At 43.7% G+C, this 13,083-nt stretch overlaps 1 protein-coding gene across 1 annotated transcript in view; it reads right to left on the bottom strand.

Moving 5' to 3' along the window:
• The window catches only part of LOC138529247 (phospholipase A2 inhibitor and Ly6/PLAUR domain-containing protein-like), a 1,133,868-nt gene that overhangs the window by 616,051 nt on the left and 504,734 nt on the right, over positions 1-13,083 (bottom strand). The window lies entirely within an intron of this gene.

Below are 13,083 nucleotides of genomic sequence, written 5' to 3'. Positions count from 1 at the left end.
GGGAAAAACTGCGCACGGCTACAGGTCGAACGGCTGGACGGATTTTCACCAAATGTGTGCCAGGAGCGGGGGCTTGTGCCAGAAAGCGTGCTTTTGTGTGTTTGGTGGAAACTGGACTGGTAGATCTTTTGCAAAACACTGAAATGTACGTCCAAGAAATGTGTAATATCTGGGTCCGCTCCGCAGACCCATTTCCCTGTACGCTCCGCAGATCAATGTCTGATTGGGTCGCGGTACACTGTGCTGTCGGCGAACAGTAGACACAGACAGTTGTTGGCTGGAGGGAAGCGTGCTGTGTGTCAACATTTTTGGGAGATGCCGCAATGGTGTATTGGAGGATAGTGGTGCGCCGAAAGGTGTTGGAAAGGCTGCTTTACAGGATTGGCTGGGTGAAATTAGGGGGAAGAGAAGATATTGCCATGCTTTACAGGATTGGCTGGTGAAAGAGGGGGAAGCGAAGAAATTGCCAATGTTTTGTGCTGTAGGCCACGGCCGCCGGTGGTTATGTTGAGGTTGTGCATTTGAGTTGTTTTTTTGCAGTGAATTTGTAAGGAAATATTAACCTGCTTCTTTTACTTGGATAGCTGCAGGTCTGGGTAAGGCGTAGGCTTTTCACTGCATGGCCATGCCATGTGCAAAGCGCGTACGGCTTGGGTACAACCACCCTAATGTAAGGGCTGAATGTATGCGAGAGCAATGTGGCACTTTGCGATTAGGTAGGCGGGCGAGTTTGCTTACACCATTGCTGCAAGGGAGTGCATAACATGGGGAAAAAGAAGGATGGTTTGGCAGCACACTGGCGCAATATGCACCACTCCCGCAGCTATTGACATACACTGGATTGGTGGGTAGTTGCACAGGGAAGTATTTTATTTATTTATTTATTTATTTATTTATTGCATTTATTACTCGCCCAAACCCTTGGGTACCACGGCGATGTTACAGACAGCTTGGTTAAAACATTTCTTGGACTTTGCCAATCGGGCGCAGTGCATGTGAATACAAATAATCATACACAAAGACATTAAATGCAGGGTTTCAGTACAATGATATTTCCTGAAGCATGGAGGGGGATTTTTTAGTCTTGGTTAAATAGCCACGTTTTCAGGGATTTCTTGAAACCTGAGAATGTTTGCTCATTTTTGATGGGGAGGGGAAGAGTGTTCCAATATGTGGGTGCGAGGTATTGGAAACTACTGCCTCCTGCCTTGGTTGTCTTGTAGCGGGGGATAGCTAGGAGTAATTGACTGTTAGATCTGAGGGGCCTCTTAGATACTTTTCTGGTGATGGCGTGGTTGAGGTAGATGGGGACACATGAGTGGATGCATTTGAATGTGACGCACAGAGCTTTGAATGTAACCCTGGCTTTGATGGGGAGCCAGTGATGGTTTCTTCTAATATTTGAGATATGATCTGACTTCCTTATTCCAAGGGCCGCCCAAAGGGCTTTATTTTGGATAAGCTGTAGTTTGTTTAGATTGGCTTTTGAGGTACCCAGGTAGAGTACGTTGCAGTAGTCGAGCCTGGATAAGATTAAAGCTCTTGCCAGCGTGATACAGTTGGTGGGTGTCAAGAATTGGCGACTGAGAGCAATAAGTTTTGCGGTGTAGGATGTAGAGGAAGAGAGGGCGTTGATGTGCTTGGTCATGGTGAGGTTGGCATCAAGGTAGACACCTAGTGTTTTCACTTGTTTGAGTACTGATATGTTTGTGCCATCAATGTTGATGGATGAGTAATCAGGATGTAATGCTTCTATTTTGGATTGGGAGCCCACAATGAGAACCTCAGTCTTCTCATCATTGAGACAGAGGCTATTTAGTGCCATCCAATTTTGGATTATGGCATATATTTTGTTGATAGTGTCGGTGTCTTGAGTGTAGTCTCCCGATAAAGGGATGAGGATCTGGGTGTCATCTGCAAAGTTGGTGTAGATGACACCCATGTCGTCTAGCGCTGAGAAGAGAAGTTTAGTGTATGCATTGTATAATGTTGGTGAGAGACAGGAACCTTGGGGGACACCAATGGGTACTATGATGGGGTTGGCGGCTTGTTTACCTATGGCGACCCTGGAGGTGCGGTCAGCAAGAAAGGATTTGATCCAGGTAGTAGCTTCGGTGGAGAAGTTGAAGTCTTTCGCTAGTGTGGCGCACAGTTTATTATGGTCTACTAAATCAAACGCTGCGGAGAGATCGAGTAGGACGAGGATGCAGAGTTTCCCTGAGTCTCTGATGGTATCCATCTGGATTTTTAAGTCAAGGAGCGCCGTTTCTGTGCTATGGTTGGGGCGGAAGCCTGATTGCCTCGTGCCAAGGAGGTGGTTTTGTTCGAGGTGAGTTTGGACTTGGTTGTATGCTAATTTATCCAATATTTTGAGGAGAAATGGGACAGTTGTTATTGGCCTGTAATTAGTGGGCACAGTGGGGTCTAGGGTAGGTTTTTTCAGGAGAGGGGTGACCCAGGCTTCTTTAATGCTAGCTGGTACTAGGTTAGTATTGAAGGAAGCGTTGACGAAGTTGGTGATAATGGGGGTGAGGGTGTGAGCGCAGGATTCGACTACTGATGCGGGGACAGAATCGCCTTTGCAGTTGGAGGCTTTAAGTTTGGCGATGGTGTCAAACACTACATTTTGGGATACTGGTGTGAAATGGAATGGGGCGCTGGTGAATTCCTGATGTGGTCGATTTAGGTTAAGGAGGGCAGGTTTGTTGGCTAGTGATTGTTTTTTGGATGTGATTTTTATTTGGAGTAGTTCAATTTTGGCTCTTAGTGCGTATGATATGTAGGTCACTGTAGGCAGACTGTATAGGGAATGGGGAGTGCCTTGGAGATAATATGAGGATATTAGCAGTCTGTGTACTATGTTGTGTTGTGCCTCCAAAGGCCCTACTGCCTTGTGTGCATGGCAATGGCCTATGGCCATAACAGTGTGGCCAGTGGTTGAAAATAGGTGTGCGAATTATGTTTTGGTTTGCTCCTTTACTGTACATATACGGATGTGTAGGCAGGCAAGCACTGTTGGAAAGGTTAGCATGCAGGCCTGTAATGCCTTCCAGTGGGTTTGTAGTAGAACTAGGCAATCGGGTGCATGGGCGGAGGCCATAGGCCTCCCTCCACCTATGTACCCAAGAGGCTAGGGCTTGGCCATAGCCTTGCTTTAGGGAGGGCAGTTTGACATTGGCAGATGGAAGGAATTTGTTTGGAGGTACTCGCACATAGTTAGTTGGTGGGCAGTTGTGGAGGTGACCATCATTTTTCGGTGAGTGCAGGCAGACTATTGCGGATGGGGAGTGCATTGGAGAAAATATGAGGATGATTGCAGTCAGACCGCCAAGTTGTCTTTTGCCTGTAACACCCATACTGGCTTGTGTGAATGGGTACGGTCCTTGGCTGTCACAGTGTGGGCACTGGTTGGAAGTAGGTGTGGGAATGTTGCTTTGTTTGAGTCTGTTGTATCTATACGTAGTTGTAGGCAGCAAAGTACCGTGCAAAATGTTACCATGCATGACTTTATTGGTTTCCAGTCGGTGTGTAGTAAAACTCGGCAACTGGGTGCATGGGCAGAGGCCGTAGGCTTCCGCCAATGTACTCAAGAGCCTAGGGATTGGCCACAGCCTTGCTTTAGGGAGGGTAGGTACACATTCGCCTATGTACCCAAGAGCCTAGGGATTGGCCACAGCCTTGCTTTAGGGAGGGCAGGTACACATTGGCAGATGGAAGGAATTTGTATGGAGGTACTCACAGATAGTTAATTGGTGGGCAGTTGTGGAGGAAACTTATTTTTTGTTGAGTACAGGCAGACTCTATTGGGGATGGGTAGTGCATTGGAGACAATATGAGGATATTTGCAGTCTGAGTGCCATGATGTCTTGTGCCTGTAAAACCCATACTGGTTTGTGTGTATGGGTACAGCCCTTGGCTGTAACAGTGTAGGCACTGGTTAGAAGTAGGTGTGAGAATGTTGCCTTGTTTGAGTATATTGTTGTATCTATACGTACTTGTAGGCAATACATTATAAGGGGAATTGCACAGATAAGACATCATTTGTGTTTGGAGGGGTGTGGACGTGAACAGAGGTTCAGTTCAGGGAGTGCAGTAAGAAGATGGGAAATGCAAGGCTCACTTTAGTACGCAACGTTTGCGACATGGCACGTGTACGCAGATACTAACACAAACAGTTGTGGGGTAGGTGTTTGAGAGGCATAGAAAATGCATTCTATGTCTTGAAAAAAGTATAGATCTGGTACTGTTACGCTCATCTGGTATCCACGGGGGCGCCACACGATACTGGAAGGAGGTCTAAGCGCTATCCCGGACCCCTCTCTGCTTGGTTATGTGCCAGACATTGGGTAGCGCCTATAACAGGAGAATGGAGGGTTAAGATACTGATTCTGTGATGGGTGGACTCCCACCTGTCAGGTACTGTTAGGATACAGTGACATAATCTGAGACTTTAGGTCTGGGGAAAATTAGTATAGAAAGGTTTTTGGAAGTTATTATGAGTTTAATTTTAAAACAGCCAATTTTGCCCTTAACATTCATTGCAGTCTATGGAGAATGCCCCAAGCCAAGATGGAGGTCCTCAGTCTAAGTTCTGATTGGCTGGTGATTGTTTATAGGGAAGACAATGAACATTCTAAACTGCCTTTCATCGTCTTTGCCCAGCTGAGAGGTCGCATATTAAGCTGCTCCTGCTTAACTTGTTCAGGGGTTTCAAGTTTCAAGCGGTCGAGCGGCTTATTTGGAAAAGCAAACAGGAATCTTGCGGAGATTCATTTTGGCACTGAACAGGAGTAAGAAGATTTCGAGTTATCCAAGAAAAAAGAAAGGTTTCAAAGACTCTCCACAAGATAAGTCCTTTTAAAACTCAAGACTCTTTCTATAATGTCATTGTAGAAGATTTAATCTGATTTTCAAGTTCATATGAAAAATATTTACTAAGAACTTTATTGCTGTCCCATGTTTGGCTTTGTTACGCTACGTTTTCTATCAAGCGCGTGGTTTTTCCGTTAACAGAAGCCTGCGCATGAGAGACTTCGCTTGAGTATCTAGCGCGAGCTCTTTGGTGTCGCGTGATACTCTTGTGCGTGTGTTTTTTACCCGCGGTTGAACTTCAGCGCGTGTGCTCGCATATTGGATTAAGCGCGTGTGGATTTTTACCCGCGGTTTGTCGTCAGCGCGTGTGCTCGCATATTGGATTAAGCACGTGTGGATTTTTACCCGCGGTTTGTCGTCAGCGCGTGTGCTCGCATATTGGATTAAGCGCGTGTGGATTTTTACCCGCGGTTTGTCGTCAGCGCGTGTGCTCGCATATTGGATTAAGCGCGTGTGGATTTTTACCCGCGGTTTGTCGTCAGCGCGTGTGCTCGCATATTGGATTAAGCGCGTGTGGATTTTTACCCGCGGTTTGTCGTCAGCGCGTGTGCTCGCATATTGGACTAAGCGCGTGTGGATTTTTACCCGCGGTTTGTCGTCAGCGCGTGTGCTCGCATCTTGGACTAAGCGCGTGTGGATTTTTACCCGCGGTTGAACTTCAGCGCGTGTGCGTGTTTTCGTTTAATCGCGTGTGGATTTTTTCTGTGGTTTAATCTACAGCGCTTCAACGATCTTCACTCAGTTTGGATCCCTATGCGAGTTCAAGAGATTTCTACGTGAGATTTTTGACGCAAGTTTCAAGAACTGTAATTTAAGTAAAAACACTCTAAAAAGAAATTTATAAGAAGAAATATAAATACTTTCCAGGAACACTAGAACTTCCATTTACTTTTAATGAACTTAAGACTTTGTTCAAGCTTCTTGAGTTTAAAGAAGATTACCTGCAAAGTTAATTTCACATTCATGGACCTACTAAGAAGGCTGAATGATCGTTGAGATTCAAGTCAACTAGTAAGGAAGTCTAGTCAGCTTATCACTTCTCTGGGCATATTGTAGAGAAGTTCCAGGTATGGTTTTTACTTTATTTGGTAAAGGATATTGATACTTAAGGTTAGTATAGTGCCTCATGATTAACAAGGTGTATTATATGTTTATGTTTTACCACTGGTGAAGAACCAGCTAGTCTTAGCTTCCAGCCTGGTGTTTGTTAATTTGTCCCTTCCCCCTTTCCCCTGGAAGTGAGGTAAACTGAGCAGTTTATAGTATCAGCTCAGAGTGCCACATTTTGGGTGGATTGTCGGGGGCTCAGCAGCTTCTGCAGACACCAGGATCTCAGCCTGACAGAATGAAAGGCCAATAAAAAAGAAAAAGTCTGCCCAAGCTGTATGAACCCCGACGAGACAGCCATGGAGGCGTTGGGAGAAATGGTTAGGGAAATTAGACAAGAGTTACGGGTGGCTCATCGAGAATACTCAAATCTTAATAAAAGAATAGATGAGTTAAATTTAAAGGTAACACAAATACAAGAAAAGGAAGTTTCGGAAGGTGCAGGAAACCCACCTGAGCTAGTGAGAGTAGGGGAAGAACAAGAACCTAGACTTTCAAGGGAAGTGGTGGGTGGTTTAGGAACTTTAGTTATGCCTGTTCCTTTGGCTGCTCCTGAGCGTTTTTTGGGAGATCCGAGAAAGTTTCAAATTTTTCAGACTCAGTGTGAATTACATTTCTTAAGTCGTCCCGAGTTATTTTCAATGGATGCTTCCAAGGTCACATTTACATTATCTTATTTATCAGGAGAAGCATCTGCGTGGGGAAGTCTCTTGGTGAGTCAAAAGAGTTTGGCTTTGAATAATTATTCCCTGTTCCAGGCCGATTTTAAAAAGATGTTTGATAAGAGACAGGTATCTCTAGAGGTAGATGGAGAACTACTGGAGTTGCGTCAGGGAGGAAAGGAGTTGATTTCTTATATCACTCAATTTAGAACTTTAATTTTAGAGAGTAGATGGCCAGAGGAGAAGAGGGCTTCCTTATTTTATCGGGGCTTAAAAGATGAATTGAAAGATGCTTTGGCTGGTGTTTTGGAACGACCAACTACTTTAGATGCTCTAATTGATTTGGTGGTTCGGTTAGATTTTCGTTTAACCGAAAGACGTTTAGAGCGTAGACGTTCTCAGGGGGAAGTTAGGTTTCCAGGAAGAGTAGAGAGATCTAAGGTTGAGGTGGGGAACAGGGAAGTTAAGTCAAAGGGAAATGAGCTGCAGAGTCGGGTGAGAGGTCCGTTGTCAAAGGAAGAGAAGACAAGAAGAAGGGAGAATAATTTGTGCCTATACTGCGGTAGGAGTGGTCATTTCCTTGAAAACTGTCCTTTTACCTCCAAGAAGATCTTCAACTCTTCAGGCAGAGTACAACAAGTTGCTAACACGATACAGACAGCTGTTCCTCATATAACTGTGAACGTATCCTTAATGTTTGAAAAGAAAATCTTAGGTTCTGGGCCAATTATTATTGATTCAGGGGCTACAGGAAATTTTATGGACAGAGGATTGGCAAAGAGTTTAGGTGTTCCTTTAGTGGCTAAGAAAGAAGTTGAGCAGGTAAGGGCAGTTGATGGTACATCTCTTTCTTCAGGTCCAATCACTCATAATACAGAGGTACTTGAGATGGAGTTAACTGGAGGTCATAAGGAAACTATCTCTTTTAAATTAATTGATGCTCCAATCTTGAAAATAATCTTGGGTATGCCCTGGCTTACTCTGCATAATCCTAGAATTGATTGGAGTGCAAGAATTGTATCCCTAGAATCAAATTTTTGTAAGGAACATTGTTTCTTAGGGAAAAGTCATGGAGAGGAAGAAAGATTTGTGAATTCTGTTTCGTTTTCACTTGCAGAAAGAGGGGCAATAGGTTTTGATGTTGGAGCAGTAGTGGGTGAACTTCCTACTTGTTATCAAGATTTTTGGGATGTATTTGATGAAAAGGAAGCTGGAGAGTTGCCTCCTCATAGACTGTTTGACTGCAGGATAGATTTGGAGCCTGGAGCTATTTTACCTAGCAGTAGGGTTTATGCCCTGACAGAAAAAGAGAATGACTATTTGAAAGAATACTTAAAGGAAAATTTGGCTAAGGGTTTTATTCGGCACTCTCAATCGCCGGCTGCCTCACCATTGTTTTTTGTGCCAAAATCTGACGGTTCCCTCAGAACTTGTATAGATTATAGGGCGGTAAATAGAATGACAGTAAAAAATAGGTATCCGCTCCCTCTCATCTCTGAGATGTTAAATCAAATTCAAGGTGCCACCATTTTTTCTAAATTGGATTTAAGGGGGGCTTATCATCTGGTACGAGTTCAAGAGGGGGATGAGTGGAAGACGGCATTTAAGACCAGATTTGGCCTGTACGAGTACCAAGTGATGCCATTCGGTCTTTGCAATGCCCCAGCGGCTTTTCAATTTTTTATCGATGAGGTTCTTCGGGAATTTCTTGATATTTTTGTTATTGTTTATATTGACGATATTTTGATTTTTTCCCAAAGTTTGGAGAAACACAAAATTCACGTTCGACAGGTCTTGAGAAAATTGAGAGAGAATAATCTTTACGCTAAATTGGAGAAGAGTCAGTTCCATACGAATTCGGTGGAATTTTTAGGTTTTGTGATCACTCCTAGTGGTCTGGAAATGAATCCGAAAAAGGTGGAAGCGGTTCGTGATTGGCCTATTCCAACGAAGGTGAAGGAGATCCAGAGTTTTTTGGGATTTGCCAACTTTTACCGAAGATTCATTGAAGGCTTCTCCAGTTTGGTGACTCCAATTACTCGACTTTTGAAGAAAGGAGTTCCTTTTGTTTGGGACGTTAAGGCTAATGAGGCTTTTAAAGTATTGAAGGAGAAATTCATAACTACTCCTATCTTAATTCATCCTGATACTTCCAAGCCATTTTTTGTAGAGGCTGATGCTTCCAATGTGGCAATGGGAGCAGTGTTGTCGCAGAGGCATAATGTTACTGGACAATTGCATCCTGTGGCCTACTTTTCTCAGAGGTTCTCACCAGCGGAAGAAAATTATACCATTTCAGATCGCGAGCATCTTGCTATCAAAGCAGCATTTGAAGAATGGCGACATTTTTTAAAAGGAGCACGTCACACTGTGACAGTATTAACCGATCACCGAAACTTACTCTTTTTGAAGACAGCAAGAACTCTGACACCTCGACAACTAAGGTGGTCTTTATTTTTTGCAGATTATGATTTTATAGTTACTTTTAAGCCAGGAAATCAAAATAAAAAAGCAGATGCTCTGTCACGACAATTTCCAGAAAGTGAAGTTAAGTCGGTTTGTGAATCACTTCCTCTGATCGCTCCAGAACGTTTTGTTCTTGCTGGAATTGAGAAAGAAAACGAAATCTTTAAACAAGTACGAGAATCCATATCTGAGAGACAACTTGAACATTGGGTTTGTTTGGATCCAGCTCGCAAGATTAAAGATGGTTTACCTTATCTGGACGACAGACTCTATTTACCATCTATTGAACTTAGAGAAAAGATTTTGAAGGAATGTCACGATTCAGTTCTGGCAGGACATCCAGGATATCGAAAAACACTTGAGTTGGTCAGAAGACATTTTTGGTGGGAGAAAATTCGACAAGATACTCTTAATTTTGTTAAGACCTGTGAAGTTTGTGCTAAATCTAAGAACCTCATCGGAAAGCCTTCTGGGTTACTGGAACCGTTGCCCGTTCCACCGCGGCCTTGGTATTCAGTGTCTTTAGATTTCATCACGGATCTACCACTAGATTAGGGGTGTACATCAGTATTGGTTGTAGTGGATTTACTCACTAAAGAAGCACATTTCATTCCAATGAAGGGAGAGGTTACCGCTGATAGTTTAGCTCACAGTTTCTTACAAGAAGTAGTTAAACTGCATGGAATTCCCAGTCAGGTCATCTCAGACAGAGGGTCTCAATTTATTTCTAAATTTTGGAGGGCTTTCTGTAAGAGATTGGGAGTTGAGGTATGCCTATCATCCGGTTACCATCCCGAAACCAATGGGCAAGTGGAAAGGATAAATCAGGAGTTGGAGAAATATTTGAGAGGTTATCTACAGACAGGGGAAGAGTGGGTAGATATGTTGTGGGTGGCAGAATTTGCATATAACAACTGTAGTAAGGATGCCACCTCAATGTCTCCATTTTATTTGGGACGAGGTTTTCATCCTCGTTTTCTTAGTATAGAGATCGATTATGATGCTGAAAACCCGGAAGTGGAAAAGAGACTAGAGATCATGAAAAGAAATTTGGAGAAGGCAAAAGGGGTGTTGGTGGAGAGTAAACAGAAATATAAAAGATTTGCGGACCTTAAAAGAAAGACTAGTCCCCAGTATAGGGAGGGAGATTTGGTATGGTTATCAACCAAATTTTTGAGAATTAAGGGAAGAAATAAGTTTTGCCCTCGTTTTGTAGGGCCGTTTGTGGTTGAAAGGGTGATAAATCCAGTGGCTGTTCGCCTTAGATTACCAAGACATATGAAAACTCATCCAACTTTTCATGTTAGCTTGTTGAAACCAGTGGTTAAAGGAACTAGATTGACACCTACTCCTTCACCAGTTGTATTTGAGGAAGATGATTCAGAAGAATTTGTAGTTAAGAAAATTCTGGACTCTAGAATAGTGAGAGGAAAGCTACAGTATCTCCTTGATTGGGAGGGTTTTGGTCCTGAAGAACGCACTTGGGAGAAAGCAAGTGATGTACATGCTCCTCATTTGGTTAAAAAATTCCATAAGAAATTTCCATTGAAAAAAGGCCCAGGGACTGGGCGTTAGAAGGGGGGTACTGTCAGGTACTGTTAGGATACAGTGACATAATCTGAGACTTTAGGTCTGGGGAAAATTAGTATAGAAAGGTTTTTGGAAGTTATTATGAGTTTAATTTTAAAACAGCCAATTTTGCCCTTAACATTCATTGCAGTCTATGGAGAATGCCCCAAGCCAAGATGGAGGTCCTCAGTCTAAGTTCTGATTGGCTGGTGATTGTTTATAGGGAAGACAATGAACATTCTAAACTGCCTTTCATCGTCTTTGCCCAGCTGAGAGGTCGCATATTAAGCTGCTCCTGCTTAACTTGTTCAGGGGTTTCAAGTTTCAAGCGGTCGAGCGGCTTATTTGGAAAAGCAAACAGGAATCTTGCGGAGATTCATTTTGGCACTGAACAGGAGTAAGAAGATTTCGAGTTATCCAAGAAAAAAGAAAGGTTTCAAAGACTCTCCACAAGATAAGTCCTTTTAAAACTCAAGACTCTTTCTATAATGTCATTGTAGAAGATTTAATCTGATTTTCAAGTTCATATGAAAAATATTTACTAAGAACTTTATTGCTGTCGCATGTTTGGCTTTGTTACGCTACGTTTTCTATCAAGCGCGTGGTTTTTCCGTTAACAGAAGCCTGCGCATGAGAGACTTCGCTTGAGTATCTAGCGCGAGCTCTTTGGTGTCGCGTGATACTCTTGTGCGTGTGTTTTTTACCCGCGGTTGAACTTCAGCGCGTGTGCTCGCATATTGGATTAAGCGCGTGTGGATTTTTACCCGCGGTTTGTCGTCAGTGCGTGTGCTCGCATATTGGATTAAGCGCGTGTGGATTTTTACCCGCGGTTTGTCGTCAGCGCGTGTGCTCGCATATTGGATTAAGCGCGTGTGGATTTTTACCCGCGGTTTGTCGTCAGCGCGTGTGCTCGCATATTGGATTAAGCGCGTGTGGATTTTTACCCGCGGTTTGTCGTCAGCGCGTGTGCTCGCATATTGGATTAAGCGCGTGTGGATTTTTACCCGCGGTTTGTCGTCAGCGCGTGTGCTCGCATATTGGACTAAGCGCGTGTGGATTTTTACCCGCGGTTTGTCGTCAGCGCGTGTGCTCGCATCTTGGACTAAGCGCGTGTGGATTTTTACCCGCGGTTGAACTTCAGCGCGTGTGCGTGTTTTCGTTTAATCGCGTGTGGATTTTTTCTGTGGTTTAATCTACAGCGCTTCAACGATCTTCACTCAGTTTGGATCCCTATGCGAGTTCAAGAGATTTCTTCGTGAGATTTTTGACGCAAGTTTCAAGAACTGTAATTTAAGTAAAAACACTCTAAAAAGAAATTTATAAGAAGAAATATAAATACTTTCCAGAAACACTAGAACTTCCATTTACTTTTAATGAACTTAAGACTTTGTTCAAGCTTCTTGAGTTTAAAGAAGATTACCTGCAAAGTTAATTTCACATTCATGGACCTACTAAGAAGGCTGAATGATCGTTGAGATTCAAGTCAACTAGTAAGGAAGTCTAGTCAGCTTATCACTTCTCTGGGCATATTGTAGAGAAGTTCCAAGCATGGTTTTTACTTTATTTGGTAAAGGATATTGATACTTAAGGTTAGTATAGTGCCTCATGAATAACAAGGTGTATTATATGTTTATGTTTTACCACAGGTGAAGAACCAGCTAGTCTTAGCTTCCAGCCTGGTGTTTGTTAATTTGTCCCTTCCCCCTTTCCCCTGGAAGTGAGGTAAACTGAGCAGTTTATAGTATCAGCTCAGAGTGCCACATTTTGGGTGGATTGTCGGGGGCTCAGCAGCTTCTGCAGACACCAGGATCTCAGCCTGACACCACCTCCCTCTGGTCCAAATCCCCTCCTTTGGGTTATTGCTCACCTTAGGTATTTGTGTGTTGAACTCTCCGTCCTGCGTCTCTGTGCAGGGGCGCGTGGTTGGTGTGGGCGTTCCGTGGACCTAGTAGCTTCACTGGTCCGTGTGCCCTTATGTCGGATCCAGACCAGCTGTGACTGACTCTGCTTGCTGTCTTTCAGGTGAGTTATAATGTATTTTCCATCTTTATTGTGTCCCTTTCTTTCCCTCCATTTTCTCTGTCTTCTCAGCGTCTTGCTCCACTGCGCTGTTCCCTAACAATGTCTCTCTGTTTTCACAGGGATGGTTGCGATCTCAGAGTTGTCGCGCTGATGGCGAAGACCACGGCGAGTTATTGATGCAGATCGCTGCGCTGTTTATTGGTGTTAATTGCTTACCTGTGTTCTCTTCCCTTCTTTGTACAGGTTGCAGTGATGTTCCGGAGTGATGAGCGATCGAAGCGCTGCTTGCCCAGTTAAGTGCTTTGTTAATGCTGACCTTGTTCCTTCTCCTTTGCAGGTTGCAGTGAAACCCAGAGATGGGCGAGGTAAGAGAAGCGCAGGGTGC

Source organism: Ambystoma mexicanum, chromosome 1q, assembly GCF_040938575.1.
Source record: "Ambystoma mexicanum isolate Mex_15411 chromosome 1q, UKY_AmexF1_1, whole genome shotgun sequence".
Taxonomy (NCBI): domain Eukaryota; kingdom Metazoa; phylum Chordata; class Amphibia; order Caudata; family Ambystomatidae; genus Ambystoma; species Ambystoma mexicanum.
The sequence above is the reverse complement of the archived record's forward strand: the minus strand, read 5'-3'. Positions and strand labels throughout refer to the sequence as shown.